General features: G+C 43.3%; 1 protein-coding gene and 1 non-coding gene across 2 annotated transcripts in view; one reads left to right on the plus strand and one right to left on the minus strand.

Moving 5' to 3' along the window:
- The window catches only part of LRMDA (leucine rich melanocyte differentiation associated), a 1,214,945-nt gene that overhangs the window by 496,393 nt on the left and 694,129 nt on the right, over positions 1 to 24,423 (plus strand). The window lies entirely within an intron of this gene.
- Positions 4,145 to 4,251, minus strand: LOC136381602 (U6 spliceosomal RNA). The gene has a single exon (XR_010747095.1). It is a non-coding gene; the product is annotated as a U6 spliceosomal RNA (small nuclear RNA).

Raw genomic sequence — 24,423 nt, forward strand, 5'->3', positions numbered from 1 at the left:
GAAGATTCTTACAAGTTTGTATAATGTTAAAGCTGCCAGGGGTAGCCCTGGCCAGTTGGCTCAGTGGTAGAGTGTCGGCCTGGCATGCAGGAGTCTCAGGTTCAACTCTTGGTCAGGGCACACAGGAGAAGCGCCCATCTGCTTCTCCAACCCTCCCCCTCTCCTTCCTCTCTGTCTCTCTCTTCCCCTCCCACAGCCAAGGCTCCACTGGAGCAAAGTTGGCCCAGGTGCTGAGGATGGCTCTGTGGCCTCCGCCTCAGGCACTAGAATGGCTCTGGCTACAATGGAACAACGCCCCAGAGATGAGTAGAGCATCACCCCCTGCTGGGCATGCCGGGTGGATCCCGGTCAGACGCATGCAGGAATCTGTCTGCCTGCCTCTCCACTTCTAACTTCGGAAAAATACAAAAAAAAAAAAAAAATTAAAAAAGAAATAAAGCTGCAAAGTGTGACTTGAACAGTATCCTCTCATTATCTGGAAAGGGAAATTGAGGCCCAGAGAAGAGAGGTGATTTGCTCACCTCTCCTGTTGTTGGCAGAACCATGGTAGAAGATATGTCTCCTGTATGCTGGTTTTATACTGCTTGAGGGGTATCGTAGCTGGATCCAGGCAATGAGCCCTGTGGTCTTCCAATAGATCCAAGTTGGACAGGTATCATCCAAATCAGCCAGGCAAGTCTGAACTCATATCCTGCCTATGAGTTACTCTGTGCCTTGCTTGTAAACAAGACAGAGCACAGGGTTTTCTTTTCCTAGTTTAGTATTGAAACCTGGTTGGTTTTGTTGCCTGGATGATCTGGCATGAACATCACCCTCGGCATATCCTTGCCATTAAACATTTCTTGGAAAGGAAGTGCATTAATCTTGACTGTGTGTTGGCCGCTACAACTCATCATAAAGATGAATGATTGATGGGTGACCTATGTCTGGTGTCCTATGAGAGCAGGTACTTTCGAGATGCAGAAACATCTGTTCTGCTCAGAAATTGGCCAGACAAGCTGGCTTGTTCCTCCCTTGCCTGATGCTATTGCATGAGCTTACATTATTTTCCTTTAATCTTTGGCTCTATCTGTATAGACTGGCCCCAAGGCCACTTCTCAGTGCACCCAGTGTGACATGGTATGGTCACAGGAAACCTGGAGGGATGGGATGGGAGTCATTGAACACCTCTAGTATATTCCCCATCCAAGGTCCTGGGTTTGCAACACCAACCGGGAGGCTGAGGTGCCAGCGGCTTCATGGAAGTTGCAATGCAGGGAATTGCCCAGAAATCTGTAGTGTTCTGGGGATGGTCCTTTAGATACAGGCGTGTTTCCTTAAGAGACATGAGCTCCTTACATCTTCATTACTGCCCTCACTCCTAAACCACAGGGCAGGGTTGGCCTGGAATATGTGCATGAATTAAATAACATTGGTGAAACAGAATTGTCGATGAGAGGGGAATTCAGTTTATTAGGCATAGTCTCATTTGGGGGGGGCAAGTTAACTCACTCAATGCTCTTCAGCCAGTATGCATGATTGGTGTCCATATCTTGAAGCAGATAGAAAGTAAAATGTGGCCCTCCTTTCAAAGAGCTGAAAAATGATTTCCTTTGTTTGAGCACTTCCTGAACGCCTGCTGCATGCCCCAGGTCCTCCTGGGGCTCTGGCATGGGAGTCCGTGCTTTCTGTGCAGAATCTGTCACTGGTCTGTGCTCTCTGTGCCCCCCAGGCTTCAGGGTTTCCATGTACACCAGCCAGGCACCAGCTTAGCACCTGCCCCTCCTGGCCCGAGAGCTTTCACTGGCCACCAGAGCACTAGCCTGAGAGGATAGGCTGGAGATACCAGAGAATTCATGACCATTGGGAGCAGCCTCATCTGAACCAGTGACTGACTGTGGTTAGTGGATAAACACCCCATCGGCCTGGGTTGGGATCACTGTGAGGCACATTCTCTCTCCCACAGTCCCAGCTTCAGTGAGCTCTGGTTGTCTACACTGGTAACTTGCTTGATAAGGTACCATGCACACTGTTTGCTTCCTTCCCTTCCCTCTCTCACTTCCCCACTGCCCCACTCCAGGGTTCCCTCCCACCAGATGCTTTCACTGGCATCCTCATCTCAGCATCCGCTTCTGGGGCCACCTAGACTGAGGGGTCGTTCATGGTCTGCAGAGTCCTACAGGAGTCGGGCTCTGATGAGTGCTGCACAAAACATGCAGAGTGCTGAGGAGAAGTGGGAAAGGAGGGATAGAGTCTTCATAGAAGGATCTGGGAAGGCTTTCTGGAAGAACTTATACCTGAACTAGCCTTTTAAGCATCAAGGTGTAGGGCTTTTGTTAGGAAGTCATGAAAGGCTAGGGCATTCCAGACAGAGAAAGGCTTCTACAAATGCTTGGAGGTGGGAGGAAGATGAGGCTTTCTTGGCAAATGATGACTATCTGCTATGGCTGTGGTTCAGGGCACATTGGGGGGATGAGGAATGTAAGGAGAGGCTACTGGGGGTCTAGTTTATCAAGGGTTTGAATGTGGGGCTGAGTGATGTAGACCATTTTTGGGGGCAGAGCAATGGTGATCCTTCTCTTTATCTTAGCTGGTATTATTTGCCTTTTAGAATAAAGGAATAATAGGACAAATAGAAACTTGTAAGTGTGAGGCTATTGTGTGGTCTCTAATTGTTGGAGAACTTCAAACAGAGGAGAGAAAAGTGTCAGCAATCAGAGAAAAGGTGGAAATTGAGTCTTCTTGTGCACTGTAATAAGGGAAGACTGAAGCAGGGCATCAATGTATGTGCAAAGGCCAGGGCGGGCAGGGGTGATCTGGAATTAGGGACTCATCTGGACTTTCATGAACCCTAGGCACCCGACTTTGTGGGCTACTTCCTGCATAAAGAGTGCTAAAAATATTGGTGTCAAAACCAATCTATTATATATATATATATATATTAAACCATTTTAATATATATATGTGTGTATATATATATATATTATATATATATTAAACCATTTTCTCCAGTCTACAGTTAAATTTTTTTTCTTCTGCTACTAAAAGAAATTTGAACGTTTTGTGGTCCCCCTAACGTCTCATGGGCCCTGGTCAGTGTGCTTCCTGTGCCTGACGGGGAAGGCAGCCCGGCCTGGCTGACGGTGGGGGCAGGCTGAGTGTTCCCGGCCTCTCAGATAGCTGACGCACTTTTGCCTTAGGAGGAAGGAGACCGTGGAGTTCACCTCCAGGCCCTGTGAAGGGCGCAGTGCAGGACAGTCATGCCAGGTCCATCCAGTGGCTCATGTCAGGAAGCCCCCCGAGGACCGTGAGGGTGTGGAGAATGCCACCGAGTTGTGTCTGGTCCTTTGTCTGTCTAGGTCAGGTGAGTGGCCTCCTGTTGGCTTGTTTTCTTTCCTGAATCCCTCATGAACTTATCCTTCAAAAGGCTCTGCCTTTGGCTACGTGGCCCCTCCTTGTGCATGTCCACTGACTATCAGTGTTCCTGGAGAAGCTCCTGCCTGTCTTTCCGTGTTTCTTCAGAAATGATTACAAAGAAGTGGTTTATTAACCAAAGTGATATCATCCAAATAAAAAAGGCCTGCAGAAAAAAAAGCCATGGTGAGGTGACTGCCCAAGGTTTTGTTTTCTTTTTTTCTCCTTCTTTTCAAAAATAGTCAAAACATGTGTAACACGTACTTGCAAAAGGATAAAAAAAAAAATTGCAGCTGGAAGTTGTTTTCTCCACTGTTATTTGGTTGCTCCTTAGCTTCCAGCTGTTGAAATAGCGAGTTTATTATAAGGAGTGTTTCACCTCTCCTATTAGTGTGCTGTGTTTAAGTTTAAAAATGAACTTGTGGCTTTATTAATCCCATGTGCTGGGAACACAGAGATGCAGCTTTCTTCTGTCCATATGACTTGCATCATAAGGATGCACTTATGCTGCTAAGAAGTACATCAAACTAGGATTTTGGTGGGCAGGGATATAATTTAACAGATACATTTTTCATCTCTTTCTCCAGAGTTAAGCATCTTTCAATCAGTGAATGCTCTCTGCCAATATCAGCGCCACATTTTCTGGCAAGATAGAAGATCCATTGGTTCCCTTTTATGGATTCAAAATTGTGATTGGCATGTTTTAGTCATGGTGTCACCTAGAGCAGTGGTCCCCAACCTTTTTTTTTTTTTTTATATGGAACGCTTCACGAATTTGCGTGTCATCCTTGCGCAGGGGCCATGCTAATCTTCTCTGTATCATTCCAATTTTAGTATATGTGCTGCTGAAGCGAGCATGGTCCCCAACCTTTTTTGGGCCACGGACCGGTTTAATGTCAGAAAATATTTTCACGAACTGGCTTTTAGGGTGGGACGGATAAATGTACCACGTGACCGAGACAAGCGTCAAGAGCAAGTCTTAGACGGATGTAACAGAGGGAATCTGGTCATTTTTAAAAAAGAAAACATCATTCAAACTTAAATATAAATAAAACGGAAATAATGTAAGTTATTTATTCTTTCTCTGTGGACCAGTACCAAATGGCCCACAGACCAGTACCGGTCCGCAGCCCGGGGGGTTGGGGACCACTGACCTAGAGGACAGATCTCATAGTTAGCCACCCTCTCTTGTTTTCTTTTTAAGTGATCATTCTTTGTAAACTGGGTTGATCTGTGTTCATTTGGCACCTTAATTATAGTCAACTTTTTTGGTAGATGAGAAGTCTGCTAATTATTTTAAATGTCATTCAGATATATCAGCAGACAGATGTTATGCTGGAAATAGGGGCACCTTAACCTCTTGTGGCTATGACTCAGTGCAGAGGTCAAGGTCTGTGTGATGTGACTAGTGGCAAAGGAAGAAAACTCCTCCAAACTCTCTTTCCCCCAAACCATACACTGGCCCCCTTAAAAAAAACAAGTGGTCCTCTGGCTGTTTTAAGCTAGGATGTCACTGTCAGTTACAAATACCAAGACTTTGTATTATAAAGTCAGAGATGTTTAAAGCTTACAGGGACCTTAGCAATTCTCATGTCGAACCTTTTTTATTCAACAATTGAGAGAACAGAAGTTCAGAGAGGGTAAGTGACTTGCCTAAGATCACAGCTCGCAGGGCAACCTGGGCTTGATTCCATAACTTCATTTTCAAGTTTGGTGGTTTTGGGTTTGTTTTTTTTTCTAGACTGAACTATGCTGCCTTACCCAATTTCAGAGGCAGGACAGAGAGGAATTAGGGACATGAGTAGACATGGTCATTCAAGAGCCTATCTAGTTTGTCCTTCAGGGAGATAAGAACCCAAGTAGCCAGAAAACCAGGCCAGCCAGTAAGTGTCATAGAAGCAGCCACATTTGCTACGGACTCAACGAGGAAGGCAATCCCTCCCCATGGTGGGAAACAGGGTTTCCTGGAGGACACATTTGAAGTGGGTCTGGAATTAGAGCCACTGGAGTAGACCCTATTAGACCCATTGGTGCAAATCTTAAGAGACAGAGATCTGTAGTTAAAGGGACCTAATGGTTTTCATAGTCTTGCCTTTTCTTCATCTTTTATTCATTTTTTTTTTTTTTTTAGAGAGGAGAGAGAGAGACAGAGAGAGAGAAGGGGGGGAGCTGGAAGCATCAAATCCCATATGTGCCTTGACCAGGCAAGCCCAGGTTTTCGAACCGGCGACCTCAGCATTTCCAGGTCGACGCTTAATCCACTGCGCCACCACAGGTCAGGCGCCTTTTCTTCATCTTGACTTTCAACTGGGAGTGCCAGGAATGGGCTTGGGTTATGTGTGTGTGCATGTGCGTGTGTGTGCACTGGCCACCAGCGCCCATGAGCTGCTGCTGCGGAATGCTCACTCTGCAAGGACTACGCACCAAGGTGTCTAGGCAGTGACTGTGGGCAGGAGCTCAGTGCCTGGCGGCAGAGACCGCCCAGTGCATGCGGCTCTTGCTGGCTGGGCTCCCCTGGTGCTCTGGGCTGCCAAGGCCGAGGCACAAAGGGGGAGACAGCCCCTCCCTGGGTGCATCGCTGCTTCCCAGCACTCATCCCAGCAGAGTCACCTCTTTTCCGCTGATGCTGCCTCCTGCCCTGTGGATGGCATCAGAGCTGCCTTTAGGAGAGCCACAAGTGCCCTGACAAAAACGCCCCCTACCCCTCCATGGCCGCCTGGCACAAACCCTCTAGTCTGCTGGGCTTTCTGAATCTTTAAAATAAGTTTTCGTTAATTTTAGCATACAGCGAGGGGAAGTAACTGGTGGCTTATAAATAATGGCTATAGCTTTGTGGAAACACCTAAAAATCACCAGGGGCACATAATAAGAAAGTTCTCCGTCTCCAGGTGCGAAAACACACCGCTGATTACTTGTTGAGCAAGACCCTGTCAGCTTTTTTATTACAATACATTATTGGGTAATAGTTTTAAAATTATTTATAGAAAGAAATGGAGCTGTGCGGAAAATTCCATCATTTAATATGTTGTCTGTGAATCTCATTAGCCTGTTAGCCGAGGGGTTAGGAAGGGAAACAGAGGGTTGGCTGTATTTTGAAGATGGAGCACTGTAGACGCTTTTTGTCAGGGGGCTTGTTGACCTTATGTTAAGTTGTTTCTTTGCGTGTCTTTCTGTGTCAGGGCTCTGGTTGCCATGGTATTTACATAAACCTGGAGAAGGTTTACTGTGTAGAAGCAGTGGCAGGGCCTGAGATCTCCCTCGCCAAGGAGTGGAGCAGGATAGGGAGCCTGCTCTGCGGGCTATAAATAGGGAACAGCACTTCCAAGTCAGGTCCAGAGTATGTAAGGGCGGGGGGGGGGGGGGTCAGCACTACCTGGTATGTGTGTGGCCTCGCCCTTGTCACCAGGTGACAGAGGCAGCTCCAGTGTTCCATGCTTCTGAAGCTCATCCTGTGGATTTTCCCATCCAGCAGCATGGATGCCAGCAGCATTGGGAGGCTGGTTTCAATATTGCTTTGGCTGGGTTCTCAGGGTGTTAGCAGGAGCCCATCCTGGGGGTGGGTCACTTTAGAGAACATGGACTAGTCACTGACCCCACAGCTGACTGGTTGGAAGGCCCTGGGCTCAGTCCTGGGGAGGACCCATCCCAAACACCCCTTCTAAGTGGAGAGCCGACATCCTGTATCGGGGGATGTTGGTGTGGTCAGACCAACGGAGGCTGAGTGGGTGGGGAGTGACCATTATCACATGACCTCTCTAGTCAGCCCTGGCCTGGTTCTAAGAAATGCGCAGCCTTGGAGGTGGCTAGACCTCCAAGTCGGAAACTGGCCCCCAAAGGGTACATTTAGTCCTTCCTACTTCACAGCAAGGCAGGAGATTAAAAAAAGAGATTGAATTAAAGGGGAATCATTGGGGATCAAACACGATAGGAGGAGGAAAATGTTGACTGTGAGTATAGTAAACTTGGGTGAGTAAACTTCTGTGAACCTTAGTTTCTTTGACTGCAAAGTGGTAATAATAGTACGTACTTCTTAGGTGTCTATGAGACAATGGAAATAAAATGTTCACAGTGGTACATGTAGCTGGGTGGCGTTAGGTCACACTAGGGTCTATGTGTGGAAGTGCTGGGGTTAGAACACAGGAGTCTGGTTGTAGAGTTGTCGCCTTAACTACTGCCCTGACTCTGCCTCCCAGTACCTTATGGAGCAGATGTCTTGGGCTGAGCTGTGAGCCGTGTGTGGAATCATGCCAGGCAGAGAAGAAGGGCTTTGACTTTGGGGAATAGCGCATGGGCCAGGTGAGTATGACTATGGGACCGGCCCTACTCCTGTCTGTGTTTACTTATTTAATTTACAGACATTGCCCATACATCTGTTATATTTTAGCCCAGGCCCTGTACATGAAGGAAGGAGACATAGGTAGGACACTTCTTTCCTCAAAAGATTGGGCATTGGGAAAGGAAAGTGAAGAAAATGACATACTTGAAAGAAAGGATTTGTCCTGCAGAGTAACAAAAGAGAAAATAACTTTTTTTGAGGGCTTACTAAGTATCAGGCATGGTTCCATATGCTTTTCATAGCTTAACATGTTTTTATTTTTGATTGATTTTAGAGAGAGAGGAAAGGGGGAGAGGAAGGGAGAGAGACAGAAACATCAGTCTGTTCCTGTATGTGTCCTGACCAGGATTGAACCAGCAACCTCTGCGCTTCGAGACAATGCTCTAACCCAGGGGTCGGGAACCTTTTTGGCTGAGAGAGCCATGAACACCACATGTTTTAAAATGTAATTCCATGAGAGCCATACAACGACCTGTGTACGTTACGCAGTATCCAATAAAAATTTGACATTGTCCCGGAAGACAGCTGTGATTGGCTCCAGCCACCTGCAATCATGAACATGAGTGGTAGGAAATGAATGGATTGTAATACATGAGAATGTTTTATATTTTTAATGTTATTATTATTTTTTTAATTAAAGATTTGTCTACGAGCCAGATGCAGCCATCAAAAGAGCCACATCTGGCTCACAAGCCATAGGTTCCCGACCCCTGCTCTAACCAGATGAGCTATCTGGCCAGGGCTTAACTTTTTTTTTTTTAAATTTTAAAATTTTATTTAGAAAATTAACAAGGTAACATTGATCAATAAGGGCACATAGATTTCAGGTGAACATTTCTATAGCATTTGAACTGTTGATTATGTTGTATACCCATCACCCAAAGTCAAATCATTTTCTGTCACCTTATATATATTTGTCCCTCTTTACACCATTCCCCCCAACTCTTCCCCCAGCCCCTCCCCTATGTCCCCTTACCCCTGGAAACCACTCACTTTTATCTGTGTCCATGAGTCTCAGTTTTATATCCCACCTATGTGAAAATTGTACAATTCTTAGCTTTTTCTGATTTACTTATTTCACTTAGTATAATGTTCTCAAGATCCATCCATGTTGTTGTAAATGTTAATATGTCATTGTTTCTTATGGCTGAGTAGTATTCCATTGTATATATAATATGTACCACATCTTCTTTATCCAATCCTCTATCAAAGGACACTTTGGTTGTTTCCATGTCTTGGCCACTGTGAATAATGCTGCAATGAATATGGGGGTGCATGTGTCTTTATGTACCAATGTTTTTTTAGTTTTTGGGGTAGATACCCAGTAGAGGGATTGCTGGGTCATATGGTAGTTCTATTCTTAAACTTTTGAGGGACCCACCATACTTTCTTCCATAATGGTTTTACTACTTTACATTCCTACCAGCAGTGAATGAGGGTTCCTTTTTCTTCACAGCCTCTCCAACACTTGTTCTTACCTGTCTTGATGATAATAGCCAATCTAACAGGTGTGAGGTGGTGTCTCATTATGATTTTGATTTGCATTTTTCAAATACATAGCTTAATATTTAATTCTCACAATGACCCTAGGAATCAGGTGGCATTATTATGTCCAGTTTTGAGAGGATGAACTGAGGTCCAGAGAGAGGTTTAGCAATTTAGTTTGACTGAGGTCAGAGAGGAAATGAGACAGAGCCAGGGTGCCAAGGTGAGCAGCCTGATCCGACTGCTGCTCCCAGCCCTTCTCTGCGTGACTCGTATGAGGTCCATCCTGGACAGTGCTAAAGCGAAAAGGAAGGCTTCACTGATTTTCTAAGACACGGAAGGGCAGTAGAGGCCCAAGATTCATTTACCTAGCTGGTCTGCATGTACTGGTCCTTGGCACTGTCTGAGAATCTTTTCATGCTCTAGGTGATTTCATCTAAAAGATTCTGTCCAGTTTGGTGTCATGCAGATGACCTACAGCATGAGAATCGTGCTCAGCACCACTCTCTGTCAGTGTGTGTGTGGCCAGGCCCCGGGGTGGGAGCCACTCAGCGCTGGGGCCTCTGTGCTCGGCTGGAGCGTTTTTCTGAGATGCTTAAGAGAAATACTTCTGTGTAACTGAGTGACTGTATGTTTTGAGACTAATGAAATCTCAGTTAGGGAGTCTCTGGAGCTCATTTCATGAAAACGCCGAGGGCACTCCCCCAAAGAAGCTGTTTGGAATTTTTAGCACATTCTGTAAACTTGTTGCTACAGTTAAAAGACTGCAGCTTTAGTGAGGGCATCTGTGTGATTGGACATGTTCCCTCTGTCCCCGCGATGCGGAACCTGGAGGAGGTCCAAAGGGGGTCCTGTGGAATTAGAGAAATGATCCAATTTGCTCTGGTTCTTTGGGATGCTTAAACCTGAATTTCAAAAATGCATTGTCCCTGAATTATTAATGATCTCTCTTCTCTCTTCCTCTCCTCTCTGAAAGTCAACATCACCTTGACCAAATCCCTTGAGTTGACCTTAGCCTGGTTTGTTCATTTTCTTTGGCTTGCAGCACAGCACTCAAGCTTGATTCTCCGTGTGGGTCTGGGTGTGGGGCACTCATCTCCTCCTGCTCAGGCCATGCCCGCATCCCCTGCCCTGGGCTTGGCAAAAGTGTCCTTTTAGAAAGCCTCTCCCATTCAGTGCGAAGTCCTTAGAGCCTTCATACATCAGCAGGTTGGGAAGTGCTGCCCTAAGTGAAACTGGCGTGTACACTGCACTCAGGAAGTCCAGATTCAACGTGCGTCACATGGACTTCTCTTGTTTATGACACATTTGACTTACATTATAACCATTTGCAAATTTCTTGTGAACATCCTTTGAGGATGTCCATGATTTAGAAATGATTGGAGAAGCTTCATGTGCAGAAAGCAAGATGTTTCACAAGAGAACAAAGACTAGAGGTCACCCAGCCAGTAATGTCAGTAATCTTGGTCTAATAGAATTGACAGGGATCTGAGTTTGACTGACACCGGGTTAGTGCTACAATCTATCCAGTCCAGCTTTCTCCATGCATTTTACAGCGGACAGAGCCGATGTGGAGAGGAGATTCCCAGGGATAGTCAGGTAGCTGTGGATGGCAGAGCTGAACCCAGATCTGAGTCTTCTTATCCTTTGTCTAACACCACTTCCTAGACCCTCCTTCCTTTCTGGCACTAGGAATAGGAAAGGAAACATGGCCCAGCCAAGTTCTAGGATGCCGGTCTTAGGATGTGATCAGTAAACACGTATGGCTTGCAAAATCCCCAGGAAGTGCAGCCTCCTCTCCACGCATGCAGCTCTGTGCTGTTGCCCTCTGGAGACCGGAGTCAGAGTGTGCGGGTGGGCCATCTTGTTTTACTAGAGTAATTTTCTAGAGAGAAAGGAGCTCGTTTTGTGTGTGGTCTGTCTAATGCCTCTCACATCCAATAACTTTAAAACAAATCAAATTAATAATGTAGGAAGAAACAAATGGAATCATTCGTTAGATATTTAAACAGGAATATTTCTGCCACTGACATGTAAATCTTTCATAGGATATGAGATTTGGCAATAAACAAAAAATAAAAAATAAATAAGAATACCACATTGCTAGAGACCTGGTTCTCAGATACTATTTTAGGTTCAGTCATTACTGCCTGATATTGTCTTCCTCAAACAGATGCATTCACTGAGGTCTTGTTTTATATCAGGTGGTGGGTTTTTAAGACTGAGTCATAGAGTAGTGGAATATATTATTTTTGCTCTCAAAGGACATCTGCTTTGGTGATCAACAGTACATATATGTGTAGCAAGATGAATATAAATACAGATCAGGTGGTGCCAATGGGAGCCTGGTTCTATATGCAATTTCTGCTCCAGGCATCCAGGGAGCAGTGGACAATGTGTAGGGCATTACCCTTCAAACAGGGAAACTTGTGTATGAAATCTTTTCACCTTGATAGGTGTGAGAAGCTGAATCTCCACTCATGTTGGACACAATCTGGAGAATTTTTAGAGTATTTATTTATTTTTTTTACTTTTATTAATTTTTAGAGAGGAGAGAGAGAGAGAGAGAGAGAGAGAGAGAGAGAGGGAGGAGCAGGAAGCATCAACTCCCATATGTGCCTTGACCAGGCAAGCCCAGGGTTTTGAACTGGCAACCTCAGCATTCCAGGTCGACGCTTTATCCACTGCGCCACCACAGGTCAGGCTAGAGTAGTTATTAAAGCTCTCCGACTGAGGTTGAGAAAAGTGATGTGTGTCTGTGTGTAGGCATACCCTCACCCATCTGAGATGCTTCCAACTTGTAGGAAACAAAGGCACTTCCTGGTAAGAGTGAGGCCTCTCAAGAATTAGTTTAAAACCAAGACGAAGTGTGCTTTCTTTTCAAGATCTGAAATTTCAAGAAGCATTAGTGAGGAAGTTTTCTTAAAACTGTGGTTCTGCATCCCCTTCCTCCTTTCCATCCTTCCTTGCTGGGCATTTAATCTTGTGAGACTTCCCATTCCATTGCCCCACCCCATTGTCTGTCCTTTAAAGTGCCTTAGAAGTAAACTCCTCCATCCTTCGATTGTTCCGCCCCTACCTCCCCCATCCGTCTTTTACTTTTTAATCTTTTTTTTTTTTTTTTTTGCTTCTTCCACTGTGGTGAGCAAAAAGAACCAAATGTAAAACTTGAACAGGTATTTGCTCAGTGTTGAGATCTGTCTCCTGCTTGCCGAGGAGCCAGGCTCCCAGTGATGGGGGAAAGTCAGGGTGCCCATCTTCCTTCCTTCCATGTTCCATCAAGCAACCGACTGTTCGGAACAAGTTTCTCCCTTTTCAACCAATCTCTCACTGCTCAGAAAGAAGAGTTACTTATTCTCTGAAGCTTTAAATTGTTGCCACCTTTATTTCCCTCCTATATTCCTTTATTTTCTAAATTTTATTTAAATTTACTGGGGTGACATTAGTTAATAAAATTATATAGGTTTCAAGTACACAGTACTATAATACATCATCGGTGTATTGCATTGTGTGTTCACCACCCCATATCGTCCCCTCCATCACCGTTATCCCCCTTTCCCTTCTTCTGCCTCCTTGCCTCCCTTCCCTCTGGTAACTGCCAGACTGTTTGTCCTTTGTTGATTTCTATTCTGTATCCCACATGAGTGAAATCACATGGTTCTTGAATTTTGCCATCTTATTTTCCTTGCATGATATTCTCAAGATCTATCCATGTTGTCACAAATGGCAGTAATTTTCATATTTTCTTATGGCTGAGTAGTACTCCATTGCATATATCTACTACAGCTTTTTTATTCAATAACTTATTGAATGACAGTTTGGTTGTTTCCATGTCTTGTCAATAATGCTGCAATGGACATAGGGGTATATATATATATTTACAGATAAGTGCTTTCAAATTTTGGGGGCAGCTACGCAGAAGAGGGATTGCTGGGTCATATGGTAACTCTCTTCTTAAGTTTTTGATGAACTGCCATGCCATCTTCCACAGTGGCTATAACAGTCTGCACTCCCATCAGCAGTGAATGAGGGTTCCTTTTACTCCACAGCCTCTCCAACTCATGATATCACCTGTCTTGTAGATAAAAGCTATTCTGACAGGTGTGAGGTGTTATCTTATTATGGTTTTAATTTGTATTTCCTTAATTCTCTCTTTCTTCCCAGGCCTGACAACAAGGGATTTGGCTTGGTGCCGTCCTTGGTATGTCAGAATGGTTGAGATGGCATTGTGGGTTGGACTGTGGACATAAATGCATTGAGACCAGGAGAAGGGTATGGAACTTCCTGGAAGCCCTGTTGTCTCTTTGCTTGGTTCTTTATTGGCCAGTTTGAAAGTAGCCTTCTGCCACCTGTGTGGTTAAATTGGACTCCTTGCCCCTTCTTATCCTTGCTTTCTTTTTACCTTTTGATGCAGTGTCCTAACATTAATGGCTGTCTTTTCAACATAGCTATTTTCTACCACCCTGTGCTTCTCACCATGAGCATAAGTCATTGACTGCATGACTCTTTTTCCAGAAAGTGAATGAGGCCTCAATCTTCCTTAACAACATCCTGAAAGTAGCCACCAAACCACCAGCTTTATCATTAGAATTGAAACCTGTTTGTTGTTTCTACATCTAGGCCAAACACTCATTCTTATTATCAGCCCAGACCTCTTGATGGGCTTCTTCCCTCTGCTCTTCCTCTGTTATTGAGGGTGGGGGTAATGATAATGATGATGATGCCGAGAGTTTCTCAAACTCTTACAATGTGCCAGAAGATACAGGGCACTACACATGGATTATCTCATTCAACCTTTTGATAACGATGAGGAATACTTACCCTCATTGTACAAATAGGAAAATGAGGGCCCAGAAATGTTAAGTGACTTTCCTAAGGTCACACAGTAAGTCATTGTCTGAGCGGAACCTAAAACACACTCTGCTCTTCTCTCTGCCCCGGCACGAACTTCCTAATACCACATTCCATCTTCCATAGTCACTGAATTTTATTCTTTATCATTGTGGCTTACCTAAATACTGACAGTATTGGAAGAATTAAAATTATGATGTCCTTAATAAAATAACTTTGAAGGGGTATAGATGTCTGCACTGGGAATACTTTTTGTGTGTGAAACAAAAATTCAACTTGTTATAGTCAATGAAGTCAATGGTTCAGTTAATAATGCCCCTAATGGCATAATTCTCCTCAGTGCTGGTGATGAATACCTTTAAAATCAGAGACTAGATTTAATGACAAGACATGTAGAGATCAGTGCTGTCATAAATACAGCTGGGCGAGGGAAAACCCCTGAAAACCAGTGATGTGATTGGTTCTAATCTCATAAATCTATCCCCAGTCCTTCCTACCACCCCTCCATGCATCCCAGCAGCACCTCAAGCAGTTCCTCTGCACAATGTTTGTTTGCATTCCCCCCGAGTTTTCCGTGCTCAGGGATTTGCCTGCGGATCAATGAAGTCATCTGTGTGCTGCTGGTGCATGGAACAGCTCTCTTCTTTGTGCTTGTTTCAAACAGGAAAAAATATCTTTAAAGACTCTTTCCTAGGATGTTTTAAGACGCCTCCAAGTAGGATGCCCTTCAAACAAATGACTTTCTATTTTTACAAATTCTCTTTTGGACTTCTCTCTACCCCCTTGTATTGCAATAAGTCCCCAGAGACTCACTGTGGCCTAGGACCAAGATGTAGGCCAAATGGAAACACACCAAAGTGATTTAATAGAAAAGGTAATTCCTATTCAAACAGGATGGTCCCTTATTCATTTCCTCGGATTATCATCAAATTTATGTCACCAGCAAAGGAGCTTTATTGAGTTTCACAGAGATATTCCTTTTGCTCTCATTGTCGTTAGTTGGCACGCTGACATTTTCATATGTGTCTCAGCTAATGCCTCAAAATTACTCCATCTACAAATGTAACAATTGAACAGATAATTTTAATAAGATTCAGCTTGACTTCAGACTGCACTCCTTCCTTTCTTTATAGAATGCAAATTGTAACCTGTTTTTAAAGCCGTGCAATGCAGTGAACTTTAATGGGATTTGACAACATCATATTAAGCACAACAACTACGCATAATGTACCGAAAAATTGGACGTGAAATTGGAAACATAGCTGAGAACAAAGTAAATTTACATGGTTTGGTAGTTTGAATGTCTGATATCATATTCTCTCATGCAAGCCCCATAAAAAAGCAAAGGATTTAACAATGGATATCAGCAGAAAGTGCTTTTAAAGTTAAAACTGATGGATGGCTTGTCAAAAAAAATAATTGCATTGGTTGGAAAGTCGGGATGCGTGCTGAGGGGGAGAGAACAGGATATACAGAGGGTGATGGGAAGTGACAGTGGTCTGTCAGGAAGGACTGCCTGCCCAGAGGAGTGTGAAGCCGGAGCTATAAGGTGGCAGAGTAGAACAGGCTGTCAGAGCGGGAAAGTGGCTTTAATACCCTGAAAACCAAAGGAATCCGCCTGTCAGCTTTGCTCAGCCGCGCTGAAAGAGGAAGAGAACATGGCATAAAGTTAGAGACATTAAACAAGGGTGGGGGGCGGCGGGGCTGCTGGAGTGCACAGAGGGGAGGGCGTGGGGAGGCCTCTTCCGTGGGTGTCTGTGTATTTTCTTTTCTTTTATAATCTTTCCCCTTTTCTCAAGAGCCAACAAATTAAATTCGAGAGACTGGGGGTTTCTCTCCGCTTTTTGAAGAAAAGGGTGATTTAAGAGAAGGCACGTGCACATCCGAACAGCCGCCTGCCACTCGGGTTGACTAGGTGGCTTTCTTACAAGTACACCTGGGGACGCCTTGGCATATTTCTGGCTTTTCAGATCTACGGCCTCATCTGCTGACCTTTTCTTTTCTTCAGGTTATGCTGTCTGTTCTCCCAGGGATGACACTGATATGAAGTCACTCTGGGGCTGGCTTATCTTCTGCCAAAATGCTAAAAGGACTTAACACTTTAAGCCATACAATGGGATCATGATTAAAATGCAATAATCTGATGATTTTTCCATAATTTTTTTTTTTTTTTGCTCTATCAGCATAGGTTTTGAATAATTTATTATTTTCCCTTAATATACTCCTGGTAGTGAGGTTAATTCGGTCCTCTTGCAGGGCCCTGGCTGGTAATGAAGATTTTTATATCAGGCTTTGGAGTACTTCCTCCGTAACACATATCACATCTTTATGATTTAATCACCCCAGTGGCTCAGTGGTGTTAGAGTCTGGGAGGGGTGGAATACGGTAGTTGCTCATGTAAAAAAATACCTATTTTTTTGTGTGTCTGAAACATTTGTGTATCATAGAAAATATGTTCTGAAAATCCTCTAAGTTCTTGAACTGTGTACCGCCACAGTACAATCTTTGACTTGCTGTAATTTGCAGTGGAGACTTCTTTTCAAAGAAGTAATTGCCAGGTATGGAGGAAGAAGAAGGTAGCAGTAGCAGCAGAGAGCAGCAGCAGCAAACATTCGTATCAGCCCTAATTCTGTGCCAGGCAATGGTTTAAATGCTTATATATGTTAATTAACCTATTTAACTCCGTGAAAACCTTCTGAGATAGATTCTCTTAATATTGCCATTTTGCAGATGAGGAACCTGAAGCCCAGAGAGGTTAAGTAACTTGCACAAGATCACACAGCTATGAAGTGGTAGAATTAGGATTCAAACTTTGGGTGTCTTGTACCAAAGTCCAATACTTTTAATCAGTATGCTATATATTTGTGAGTTTGGGGGGGCGCATTTAGATGCCAGATTGATTACTGTTTTATCTCTGTTATTCCTGTGTGTGTAATGTATCCTGGGAAGGATTTTATTAGAATTAGGCATCAATATTAGTCAAAGAGCTGCCTAGGAAGAAGCAAGCCTCAGAGAGCTCTTCTCCGTCTCGTTACTGGAGTTAAAAGGGGGACGGGGAGAAAAAACAAAACAAAATAAAATAAAAGGATAACTAGAAAAGGTATTTCTGATCACAAAGGTAAACCAGCTTCCAAGCCAAAATAAAAGCATGTGTCTGAAGTTTTTAGTGCTCTGCATACAAATATATACTTACACATAGCATTCTGGTCCAGGTTATAGTAAACCAGTTTCCAGAAGATGGAGACCTCTGCTCCTGGTCTTCCTCGGGCCTGGCTGGACATTTGAGCTGGTAGCTTGCCCCCCCCCCCTTTGTTTAAATTCACATAATGTAGTACGAAATTGCTCATTAAGTAGATTAATTAGTCGTGTCTTGCCCCTGGGGATTTATGGGCATGAATGACCATTTGGGATTGTACCACATTCTCCAGTTCTGCCAGGACATGTCTTGTGGGTTACCGTGGCGTGTTACCACACATCAGCACCTCTCCATGTTTCTGTTATCCTGCTTTTGTGGATCTGTAACTTTGCTGTAAGTAAGCAGCGGGTTGTTTTTCTATTCACTGAGCTATTTTCCTGCCCTAGCAGGAGTTTGTTGTTTTTCTCCTAGAACCTCTGGCCTTTTCTCATCCCAAGAAAGGACCCTTCCAGAGTTCTACATGTTAGAACTCTCTTCATCTTTCTGCATCTAGTGAGAAACTGGGTGGCTTGCCGTGTCTTTAAGAAGCCTCAGCCTGGGCTCCACACAGCACTCTGGCTACAGCAAGTCGAAAAGCCGGACAGCAACACTACGGGTCTCAAGTTGGATCTCCAGAGACACAATTGGGATTTCTACTCTTGAGTCAAAGAATTTCAGGATTGGAATGCATGGAGCTTACCCTGCATTTCAGTATATCCTCTTAGGGGTCCTCAGTGACGGGAACTCACTGTCTCCATGGGCTTGCAAACCAGCTTACCTGAGACATATAGAGGGTTTGTTCTTAGCATGAACCAAATGTGTTTCCCTGGAATTTCCATCCACTGGTTCTTGTTCTAACCCTTAGGCCTACACAGATTTCAAGTGTAAAATGTGTCCATCATATAAGCTACTGTAAAACATGTAAGTTTTCAACTAATACAAACATGCCTGTCTTCTTCCTCAGCTGCTGGTTCCACTATGTTCCTTAGAGATCCTCATGACTAGAGAGATCCTCTTGCAAAACCCTTCTCTCCTGCTCCCCTTCACCCTTCTGTTTCCAGGCTGTCTTCTCACAGTTTACATGGCATACTGCTTCCTGCTGCACCAGAACTCCGTTCCTTTTATTCATTTGGGGTCATTGTGAGCCCAGATTAAGTATTAAGAAAATGGACCTCCTGACTAGAGGCAAGGGAGCAAGCTATTCCCTCCAATAAATCCACAAGCTGGGGATGCTGTTTCCATTTTACAGATGAAGAAAGTGAAGCTCAGAAAGGTCATGCTACTTGCCCAAGGACACACAGTTAGTACATAGCATAGTAGATTTGGACTCAGGTCTGCTGACACCAAAGCCTTGCCTCTTTTACTGTAGTGCCTATCAATTCAGGCTTCAGAGCCCAGCAGTCCTGGGTTCAAATCCTGCCTCTACCACATCATAATTGGTGGCTTTCAGTGAGCCGTTTAACCTCTCTATGCATTAGTATCCTTATCTGTGGAATGGTGACAATAATAGTACCTGCCTCATAGGGTTATTATGAAAATTAAATAAGTTAATTCATGCATTGATAACCAATTTAATACCTAACACATGTATTGATAACCAATTTAATACCATCATTATCGTTATCAGTTTTTTCTTTGGAACTACAGAGGAAGTGCCAGGGTCTTGCACTGTTGGCTGCAGAGCCTGCAGTGTTGGCACCTAGCTCTTGTGGGGGGCGGGGCTTGGCAGATCCACGGGGCGGGCGCAAAGAGCCCATCCTGCTGCTACACGCTTTGCAGTTGAGGCTGAGCAGGGCCTGGGCAGCATGGCAGTGGCCATTTTTATTTTTACTTTTTGGTTTTGTTTTTTTACACTTCGGGAAGATTGCTGCAGTTATCTGGAAATCTATTGCTCGGGCAAAGGCAGGATTGCGTGATACAATTTAAAAGGCCGGCAGCTGCATTTCATCCTTTTCACAGGAAAATAACCCCTTACTCCAGTGAAGCTAAAAATAAAAATGGCAGTGCATTTGGCAACCACGCTTCTTCCTTTATTACCTCAGCAGCATCTGAATAAAATGTCTTATTAAGCAAGACATAAGGGCAATGAAAGGGAGAGTAAGTCAGACTAGTTGACATCTAAAGCTTGGTGCATCGTATATGGCGAGGTAGTTACTGTTTAGCAAAATGGATTTAATGCTTAATATAAATGCTGATATTTAGATGGCTATATTTTGGAAACTCAGAGGGATGAGTAGTGGCTTTGAGCCAGTAGATCTCGGTTTAGGTCCTGCCCTGTCACAAACTACTGTGTGGCACTGGGTGATTCGCTCTGTCAACTTGGGCCCCAATTTCTCCATATGCTAAATAAAGGTGTTTCCTGGAATCCAGTGTCTCTGTGGCAGGATGTCAGGGCCACCTGGGGAGGGGACAATAAGCAGGAACCTGGATATCTGCAGCGTTCTCATAGGTGCAACACTGCCCTGTTTGCTTTACATGGTGGGGTCACTCGGTGAGACTTCCTTTGAAGAAAGGATCACATCACCAGAAAATAGGTTTCAGAACCAGCAGATTGGATTATTTCTGAGGAGCCTTGCGATTCTCACTTTTCAAAGCTTTGTGACCCTGAGAAGGAGTTGGCTGTGGAATGACACTGGGCTCGGTTTCAGCTCTACCATCATCCATGATCTGAAATACCTCAGTGCCCGGCGTGAGCAGTACACTAGAACACAGCATATGGCAGGTGTGACCAGGGGAGAAAGAGGTGACAAAGACTTTCACAAATGCAGATGGTTGCAGACATGTGTTTGTGTACAGGCATGAGTGCATACCTGAGCATTTTGATGCATGATGTGTTTGTGTGAATGAATGAATATACCATAAATTGGTGCACGAGTTGGTAGAACCCATGTATAAAATCCGTATCTCACATGCGTATAGAGAGGAGATGTGTGCACAGTCATACTGTGAAGCCTATGTACTAGATACTGTCCTGGGCCACCTCTTTTCTCATTTATGCCTGCCACGACCATGGTGGATTAGCTTTTATCATTGTGTTTGAAGTGAGGGAACTGAGGTTGGAGAAGGTGAGTAATGTCCCCATGGTCACACAGCTAATAATTTGCAGAGTAGAGGAATTATATTCGGTCTTTGTTTAACACATAGCTGGGTGGTATGCCTCCAGCAGATAGGTACTTTCTCCTGGCCAGATGGCCTTCCTACCTGATAGTGGGTTTCAGTTTAGTAGCTTCCTCTGTTCAGAGAAAAGAGGATGACACATTCTTCCTAGTTAAGATCTCAAGGCTACGGGCAAGGGAAGTTAACCCTAATATCAAAGGGCCTCTCATCTATATAGCCCTCTCTTTCTGTGAGAGGAGGAGTATCTCCAAAGTGCCACAGACACTGTAGGCTAGTCTTTCAGGGTTCTTGGTTATGTTTGAGGTCTGTTCTATTACTTTGGAGATCTTGTGGTTGAGGTTTATGACATAGGATGACCAGGCTTAATCCCAAAGACTTTTTGTCCTTTTTTTTTTTCCAAGAAATGCTAACATATGGCTGTTGGTGACTTGTTTAGACCTTTCTTCTTTGAAGCCTCCCCAAACTTCTGTTGTGACAGTTGGGAACCTGTTTAAAAATTAGGCTGATCAGCAACAAGTGCTATGAAAAATTATTCTTAGATACTACTGGACCATAACCGAGTGCAATTGCCACCCTGAGACCTTAGCAAATCTTGTTACGTTTTATTTATTCTGTGAAGTACGTTGCGGACTTTACTCGTCATTCTACTTCCTTGGAATCATATGCTGAGAAACTTTTATGCTAAAGAAAATATCAGGAGAACTCTGAGTAGATTTATGCTCTGCTTCTGATTGTTCATGAAGCCTAAACATATCTAATAATAGTTCTTTCACCTGCTTGCTTAAGACTAAGATCTTTTATAAACATTCTTACCAGAACCATCAATCATTGTTTACAAATTTAAATTTTACTAGGCAAAATGAGAATGGATTAGGGGCAGGCTTTTTGTAGTGTGGAGCTTAAACCTCTCACAATTACAGCACTGTGTGGAATATCTTGGTGCCTTATTTGAAGATGAGGGTAAACTGGAACTCTTGCACACTGCTGTGTGCTCCCAATGTATGCAGCCATCAGAGAAATCTGGAAGTGCTGACCAGACCAAATATATGCACTGCATGATGTAATGGCACTTGGTACTTGGGTTTATAACTCAGAAAAGTTCTACAATAAGTGGACATTAGATGATGGTGCTAATGATACTATTGGTTTCAATGATCGTAACTGTTAGACTGAAGGTAATTTGGATTGTAATTTATTGATAATTGGTCAAGACCCTTTTAGGATATATTCTTAGTAAGCAATTTGTCAAAATTGCTGTGATAGCCTTCATTTCTACTCCTAGTTTTTGTACATGGTGCTATGTATTCTTTCAGAATGCAATATTCGTTTAGTTGATTTGCTGGAATCTGTACATCAGGTTCTAGAGTGACATCATTTTTTCCAATATTATCTTGTTATACTGTTGATGAGATGCTGGAGGAACTTAACTTTTGTTTATATCAATTATCCTATGGTAAATTGGTTTTGTTATATGTCATTTCACTTAAAGTTGCAGAACCTATTGATGATGTTAAGTGAGGACTTATTGTATTGTGAATGTGAAGTGTGATTTCTTAGAAAAGAAGTAATCTTAGATGATAGCAAAATAGAATCCCAAATTTGAAATTTGAGGTTATTTTATCTATGCTCAGTTTGGCAGCACATACACTAAAAATGAGGTTATTTTATTAAATTCAAAAGCCTAATAAAAATTCTATCTAACAGTCTTCTTTACAGGTAATCTACTTGGATTCTCCCAGTACCAGTGAATTAGAGTTATTAGGGCACCTCTCAAGGACACATAATCAGACTCCAAAGTTTTAGCACCATTAGACCATGGTGCATGGTTTTTCCAGCTGAATTCCTAAGACAATTTCTAGGGAAGAGAAAGGGGAAGATGACATCATTCTATTTCATCTGGTTCTAGTCACTGCCATGATTTTCTTGAGAGCCAAAACTGTCTTTTACTCCAGGTTAAAAAAAAGTTTAAGAACCTAAGTACCTCGCTAGGATGGAATCGACCGTATATACCCGGGAAGGTAAGACTTTCTGGAGATGTTGCTATGCACAGGCGCAGCAGAGCCACCTTTCCATGTCAGAGGTCAGTCATCTCACAGGTGTTCTTGAGAAAGAAAAAGTCAGGAAGGTCAATGCCTATAGGTGGAGCACAGAGCGCATTTCTAGCAGCTGTGGCTGATGCAATGCTGTGAGAAAACTCCAGCACCTGAAACCCTCCTAGGCACACCCAGGAAGGGAGCTCACCCGCTATAAGGAAGTAACTCAGTGCCAACCAAGCAGCTCCCTGATCTTTTTAGCCACTGGCTTTGAAGAACACGCTGTAATACCCTATAGGCTGAACCTGTGTACATAAGCTAGCTTACTTCCTGAATAAAGCGGATCTGCGTCACTGAACCTGGTCCCCGGAGTCAGGTCTCTGCGTCTCCGTCGTCCTCACCCCCAGTGGGCCTTGTCCACAAATGCCAAATTAGATCTCACCCAAACTTATACTTTACTGTTTATATGATTAAGTTGTTATCTTTAATTGCATGGCATTTCATATTAAGAGCCTTCAGTTCAGAATTCCATTGATCTAAAAATGTCTATATGTGAGTTGTGGAGTTGTGAACCTAAAATCTGTACAATTATGTTAACTAGTTTAGTCACCCTAATGAATACAATGAAAAAAATAAAAAACAAATAAAAATGTCTCTAGCCTTGTGGAGGAGACTCAGATTTCTAGGATTTCAGCTAGAGTACTTACTACCTAAAATGATGAGAATGATAGGGTTCCCTATCTCTGAAGTGGGGACAGATGTTCCAAAATACTTCTGAGATCAATATTGTTCTTCTAAGGCAAGGATCTGCATGGAAGGAAACATGTGAAATCAGACCTGTATTATTTTATTCTTTTGGGTTTCTTCTCAAGAAAATTCACCAAGAATGCTTACTCCTAAATGAGACCCTTTAATGAAGAGGAGAATGCCAGGGCTCCCTGGGGCTCCTAGCATCCGCCCTCATCAGCTTTGTGGAGCCGTCTAATTCTCTTGCCACAGAACTCCTGTCCTTGTAGCTGGCTTTGCCAGCTGTGTAACCATATTCAGGATGTTCAATGTTTATTGATTTAGGAATATACATTCACACATCAGGATCAACCCAAAACGGTTGAGCTTTATCTCATGATTTCCTCACCTTACCATGCTTCAGCTCTGTTTGGCTACAACAGCATTAGTCATACACAGACTGCACAATTGAACAATAAAACTCAGGTTCATCATGTTGACTTTGCTTCTGTTATGAGAACCAAGAAATTCTGAACTTCCTCAATAACCAATCATTATTTTTTGTACTGGTAATGAATTTCTTTGCGTTCTTGTTTTTCAGCTTGATTATGTAGTACATATATAATATCTTTTTTTTCTTTTCCTATGACTATACTCGTGTATAAGCCTGGAAGACTAATAAACACTGATGCTCTTTCGCCACATGATTTTGATGTAAAGCTTTCTGATCTGGCAGATAAAACTACACAATGCAAATTGCATGTCTTGGTCTCTCCTTTCAGTGGTTATAACAGAAGGCACAACCATAGAACAGCTCGATAGGAACTCAGCTTTTTTAAGCAACCAGTCTGAGTCTTCAATTATCTGCCCAGAAAAACAGTTTTAAAAAATCATCTTTTTTATTCCAGAGGTAGCCATCACTTTATCTTGGCCATTCTAATGTGCAGTACTTTTGTGAATTTTATGCATTAAGCAACTGACTAGAAGTTAAATTTGAGAGTCTAAAGTGGCTTATAATGTTAAAGATTGTTAAGGATAATGTCAAACTACTTGGCATAATCCATCAAAAATGGTGTCTCTGAAGATGTTTTGTAAACTATAGTTACTTGGCCAGAACCTTCATCAAGAAGCAGTCTTAATTCTTTAGAATTAAAGAGGTATAGATCCCTTTTCAAAGTGACCCACGATAAACACAGATACTTTAATTCTAGCAATTTATGAAATAATCACAGCTGTTCTCAAACATGCTTTTCTGGCACTATCATTTCTGACAGTAGGTCTGAATTTAAGGAAGTTGTGGGCAGGAA

This window comes from Saccopteryx leptura, chromosome 9 (genome assembly GCF_036850995.1).
Source record: "Saccopteryx leptura isolate mSacLep1 chromosome 9, mSacLep1_pri_phased_curated, whole genome shotgun sequence".
Classification (NCBI taxonomy): domain Eukaryota; kingdom Metazoa; phylum Chordata; class Mammalia; order Chiroptera; family Emballonuridae; genus Saccopteryx; species Saccopteryx leptura.